We start from the raw sequence: 6,284 nt of genomic DNA, 5'->3' as shown, positions 1-6,284 counted from the left end.
TCCGTGGGTGGTCTCTTTCATCCTCTGAGCTCGGGTCCTCTACCAGAGGCCTGGGAGCTTGAGGGTTCTGCGCAGTATCTTGGCTGTGCCTAGAACTGCACATTTCTGGACTGAGATGTCTGATGTTGTTCCTGGGATCTGTTTGAGCCACTGCTCCAGTTTGGGGGTGACTGCCCCGAGGGCCCCGATGACCACAGGCACCACTGTGGTCTTCACCTTCCAGGCCTTCTCCAGTTCCTCTCTGAGGCCCTGGTATTTCTCCAGTTTCTCATGCTCCTTTTTCCTGATGTTGTGGTCACTTGGTATTGCTACATCCACCACAACGGCTTTCCTCTGTTCTTTATCCACCACCACAATGTCCGGTTGGTTCGACATTACCATCTTGTCTGTCTGGATCTGGAAGTCCCACAGGATCTTAGCTCGGTCATTCTCCACCACCTTTGGGGGTGTCCCCCATTTTGACCTCGGGGCTTCCAGTCCATATTCTGCACAGATGTTCCTGTACACTATGCCCACCACTTGGTTATGTCGTTCCATGTACGCTTTCCCTGCCAGCATCTTGCACCCTGCTGTTATGTGCTGGACTGTCTCAGAGGCCTCCTTGCACAACCTACACCTTGGGTCTTGTCTGGTGTGGTAGATCTGAGCTTCTATTGCTCTGGTGTTTAGGGCCTGTTCCTGGGCGGCCAGGAACATGCAAACTCCCTGAGTTTGCATGTTCTCAGGGAGAACATGCAAACTCCATGCAGAAAGACCGGGGCTGGGAATCGACCCTAGAACCTTCTTGCTGCGCTATATATATATATATATATATATATATATATATATATATATATATATATATATATATACACATATATATATATGGTTCATAGCTGGTGAGGCACCTACTTAATACTTAATTGTAATTAAGTATAATGGCTATATATATATATATATGCCTGCTAAACACATAAGGCTGAGTGGAGTAGTGTACCGCTCCAAGATGGCCGGCCTAAATCTCGCCCTAAATCTCGTCAGCGACTATAGACCCTTTTCACATGACGTCACACAACTTCCGTTTTGGCTCGAAGCTGTGTATCCTTAGTTCCGGTGTACATAGTAAGTAACGATAAAGTTGTCTATTTCATATATATATATATATATATATATATATATATATATATATATATATATATATATATATATGTGTGTGTAAAATGGACACATATATATCTATATATATATATCTATATAGAGACATATATATAGAAAGAGAGATATAGATATTTATATATATGTATATATCTGACAGCATATGTTGATCAGACAGAACACCGGACATGGAGTTTACACAGTCTCTAAAACATTTGCCTAAAATAAGATTTGAAGATAGATCACGATTTGCAAACCAATTTTCTCTGACAACAAAATCTAAATTAGACAAAGGCTAGAAATTCTTCACCGAACAATACCTGTTTGACTATGAAGGTAGGTATTTTTGTTTTGCGTAACCGTTAGCTTAGCATTACTGAATTTTGTTAGCTAGCTAACTACCTGACATAACTGTTCCTTAACCAGAACTTTTTACTGTTTTTGAACTATAACGTTTTAGGCTCTAATCTTGATCAGATTTTTAAATTATAGACTGGAGTTGCCACTCATCCCATAAAATAGGGGTTTGTTTGTTATAAGCAGAGATGTCCGGTGCCGCCGCTGCTTTGTAATGCCTTCCTCTAATCGGACCACTTTTTCCGGTAACGAATAATCTAACGAGCTCGTATTTCAAATCCAGTAATCAGATTAAAGTTATTTTTATGTCCTTTATTTTCCATTAATACAGAAAATGAACCTCTAAACGTTACATCACTGACAGGCGGCGGTGTATATGTTTCCTAACTGTGGCTAAAGCTGCTGCTAGCTGGTTTACTCATGATCGGAGGCTGGTTGGAGAATGGTAAATTGACAATGACTAATAACGGTTATCTAACACGTAAACACTGTTTTATAAAATACAGAAAGTGAACCTCTAAACGTTACAGCGCTGACGGAGAGTATATTTTTTCCTAAATGTGGCTAAAGCTGCTGCTAGGTGGTTTACTCTCCGATTGGAGGCTGTTTATTTTATACACAGTTAGAGAATGGTGATTTTACAATGATTAATAACAGCTATCTAACACTTAAATGCTGTTATTATTAAACTTACCTTTAATTATATCCTTAAGATTATGAGAATGCGGGAATTTTTCAGCTTGGTTCCCAAAGCAAAATCACACCGGAAGTAAAGATACCCAGGTTTGAGTTATGGCGGCCATTGTCTGACGTCACTGTGAAAAGGGTCTATTGGCGAGAGCGGTCCATGAGGCGTCTATCCTTATATTATGTCTATGCCTGGCACGACCTTATGGACATGCGCAGTTGAGTGGCTTTAAGCGGCGTTCCATGAACGTCACCTGCATTTGCTGAGCGGAGCAAGCTCCTGCCTATGGAGAGCCATTTGCGCCAAAATTAAATAAATAAATAAATGGGTTAAATAAATAAAAAATGAGTAAAATAAATCAAAAATGAAGTAAATGAGTGAAATAAATAAAAAATGTGTTAAATAAATAATTTAGCTTTTTCATTAAACCAATTTTTAATTTATTTATTTTTCATATTATCAATTTCCCAATTTCTCTTTTTTATTTATCTATTTGTCATTTATCCCTTTATCCATTTACCCATTTTTCATTAATCTATTTTTTAATTTAACCGTTTTTCAATTTCCTTTTTCCATTAACCCGATTTTCTATTTCCCAGTTTCATTAATCAATTTCTCATATATCCCTTTTTTACTTACCCATTTTCTTTTATCTATTTTTCATTTACCCATTTTTCATTAATCTCTTTATCTATTTACCCATTTTTCATTAATCTATCTTTTAATTTAACCATTTTTCCATTTCCTTTTTCCATTAACCCGATTTTCTATTTCCCACTTTCATTAATCAATTTCTCATATATCCCTTTTTTTTATTTACCCATTTCATTTTCTTTTATCTATTTTTCATTTACCCATTTTTCATTAATCTCTTTATCTATTTACCCATTTTTCATTAATCTATCTTTTAATTTAACCATTTTCCATTTCCTTTTTCCATTAACCCGATTTTCTATTTCCCACTTTCATTAATCAATTTCTCATATATCCCTTTTTTACTTACCCATTTTCTTTTATCTATTTTTCATTTACCCATTTTTCATTAATCTCTTTATCTATTTACCCATTTTTCATTAATCTATCTTTTAATTTAACCATTTTTCCATTTCCTTTTTCCATTAACCCGATTTTCTATTTCCCACTTTCATTAATCAATTTCTCATATATCCCTTCTTTATGTACCCATTTTTCTTTAACCTATTTTTCATTTAACTTTTGTTTGAAAAACTTTTAATTTTCCCATTTTCCAATTTCCCTTATTCATTTAGTATTTCCTTATTTTCTTATTTATCACATTCTATTTTCCCCGCAAAACTTAGGGGGAAAAATAAATGCAAATGAGGAGTGGCACGTCATCAGGCTACAACTTCCCCAATTGGTTGGTTAGCGTCACACCTACTTTGCTTTCAAGAAAGATGGCGACCTACTAACGGGTTATCAATAAGCAGAAGCTCATCAACTTCATTAGAAAATAGTGTTATTACTCCTGACTTTATTTTTGTGTGGCCGCTCAGACAGAACGTGTTTCAGCTGGCGGCTCTGATGGACTCAGAGCTTCACCGTCGGGGTTTTTTATAGTTTGGACGAAGCGGCCGCTGAAGTTGGCTTACGATTGAAGGTTCAGGACGCCTTCGTAGCTACCAGCTGTGATTCAACTATAAGGAGCAGACTTGACCGTACATCGTAAGTGAACTGCAATATCCAGTGGCAGCTCTACGGAGCATCGAGCTGAAAGAATGACGGTGGCAAGCCTTGGAGATCTGCATCGGAGGCCATCTTTCAGACATGCACCGCTGCTGTCCGTCCAGGATCCTCCGGTTGCCCAGAAGACGGTAAGCTAACGCTGATGTTTTCCAACTATAGTCATATTTGTAACCAAACTTGAGGCCAACAGGTGTACCTTTGATCGCCACCAGGTCAAAAGTACAGCTTGTTTTTGCAGCACATTCATTAATGTTTCTATCGTGTATGTTTTCAGATGTTAAGCTGTCACAGCAGATCATCCTGCAGACCTCTGGTCTCTGTTTCCAGTGGGTTCACAGCTTCAGGGTGACCAGAGACCTTCACCTTTCTGGAGCAGGAACACCCGGCCAAATGCACTGGTGACACATTTAATTTAAAAAATGTGGGGGTAAATTAACGCTGATGTTTGTAAACAGACTACCTGAATACAGTGACCTTAGTGAGGGTACAGAATGCAGAATGGATAAAAGCTGAACTCCTGCTAAAATCTGTCCCTATTGGTTACATCCCTGAAATGTGCCAAGTGTGGCCCACATGCATACATGTCGTATTCATATAAAGTAATTATGACTATTCATTTCAGTAGTTCTTTGTGGATGTATAACTTGGCCACCTTAGTTTCCCTGTTTTTGTTCAACATATATGCCTCAACATTTGGTTACTGTTCCATAATTTGTACTCCAAACATGTTTTTACTCATGTTTATCTCTTACTTACATGTTTAAGTAAAAAGTAGCTGAATAAGAAATTACACATGAGTAAAGAAGCATTTGGTAAAAAGTATACAAGTACTGAGTAACTGATCAAGTTATCAATTATTTCATATCTTAAAAAATTACACAATTAGAGGGCTCAAAATATAAAGTTCAGCGGAATTTTTAGTTTTTTAAAGACAAAATAAAAAATTTGTTTAAATAAGAATAGTGATGCTTCATAATAAAATGACCTGAGTAAAAGTAAAAAGTTCAGCATAGTAACGGTACTCCTAAAACTTCATTTGAGTTTCAAAAAGTTACTCTACTATATTTGAGTAAATGTAATTAGTGAGTCCTAAACTCTTTCCTTCTGAGGGAACAGGAGAAGGAATTGTTAAGGAAATAAATTAATCTTATTTTTATATTAAACATTGTTTTAATTAACAAACGAATCATAAATAACACCCAGAACATATTCTGTTATGTTTATTCAAGGATCAAGAAAAATGACTGGAGATTCTGGCTGAGAGAGGGACAACGGCAAACAGGGAGGAGAACCGTCTGCACTGTGAGCAGCACCAGAACTCCTGATGGATCTCCTTCAGGAAGAACCAGAGAGATGGCCGACCTCCGCAGAGAAGAGTTCACCCAAACATCAGAGGAAAAATGATTTGTTTTTTCACTTTCAAGGACTCTAAAAAGCTTGCTGATTAAATTTTCAGTTAATGTTCAGCAAACATTCAAAGTTTAGTGTTTGGATAATACTTATGCAGTATCACATGTTTAGACTAAATTATCACATGACTAGAGCTGATTAAATCTTGGTTGCACCTCGGCGAGAAAAAGAGTGCCACAAACCTCCCAAAGAAGAGGATAGCAATGTATGTTTAAATAAACATACAACAAAGATTTTTGGTGCACATCATCTTTAAAGTGTCTAGTTATGATATTCACCTTTGCATTTATAAAAATTTGTTAGGTGTGTGAGCAGGATGTGTAAACATGTTGACGGTCATAATAGTGACAGGTGGGAGAATACGTTTGACCAATAGGTCCACTTATTTAAATACATACCATATTCTTCCAATTCCTAACTTCTTCCTTTTTAAGATTAATTTTGAGTTTGGTTCTTGATTTGTTGGACTTTGTTATAGCCAGACAAAGCATACAACAATGTAGTTGTGAGAAAAATGGAACCCTTACTGATTTTGATAGTGATGGCTTAGACATGGACTATAAGGGGAAGATGGGCCATTTTCCATGCCTGATTTTGAATGCATATGATCAGTTCATGGGAAAAGAGGATAATCTGACCCTTCATCAGGCATGTGGTACTCTGTTACCACCTGCAAAAGTTTATGACGAAGGGACAGCTGTCTCTTTGATGTACCCTTTAAAGAGGATCCAAATGAGGTTCCAACACAAGATGAGAAACTGCTGATCCACTAGAAAAACAACAATATTTTCCTAATGGAAACAAAGATGAAGAATTATATAGAGACTGATGTCAACTAGATCAATGAGCACATGAGAGGTGTAGACCTTTATGACCAAACCCCCTCAAGGTTCAATGTCATAGTCAGGTCCAAGAAGTGATGGTGGTCCATACCAAAAGCACACCTGAAACGGTGCCGGTAGCCTAGGAGGTTGGAGTTTATCTTGTACCT

At 37.3% G+C, this 6,284-nt stretch overlaps 1 long non-coding RNA gene across 1 annotated transcript; it reads left to right on the top strand.

The window, feature by feature from the left end:
* The first annotated feature begins 1,593 nt into the window (after positions 1 to 1,593).
* On the top strand, positions 1,594 to 6,077 carry LOC148155186 (uncharacterized). Its single transcript, XR_015765655.1, has 3 exons — positions 1,594 to 4,011; positions 4,158 to 4,281; positions 5,113 to 6,077. It is a non-coding gene; the product is annotated as an uncharacterized LOC148155186 (long non-coding RNA).
* Positions 6,078 to 6,284: the final 207 nt, after the last annotated feature.

Source organism: Poecilia mexicana, unplaced genomic scaffold (genome assembly GCF_051168715.1).
Source record: "Poecilia mexicana isolate PSO_F unplaced genomic scaffold, ASM5116871v1 scaffold_16, whole genome shotgun sequence".
NCBI lineage: Eukaryota > Metazoa > Chordata > Actinopteri > Cyprinodontiformes > Poeciliidae > Poecilia > Poecilia mexicana.
The sequence above is the reverse complement of the archived record's forward strand: the minus strand, read 5'-3'. Positions and strand labels throughout refer to the sequence as shown.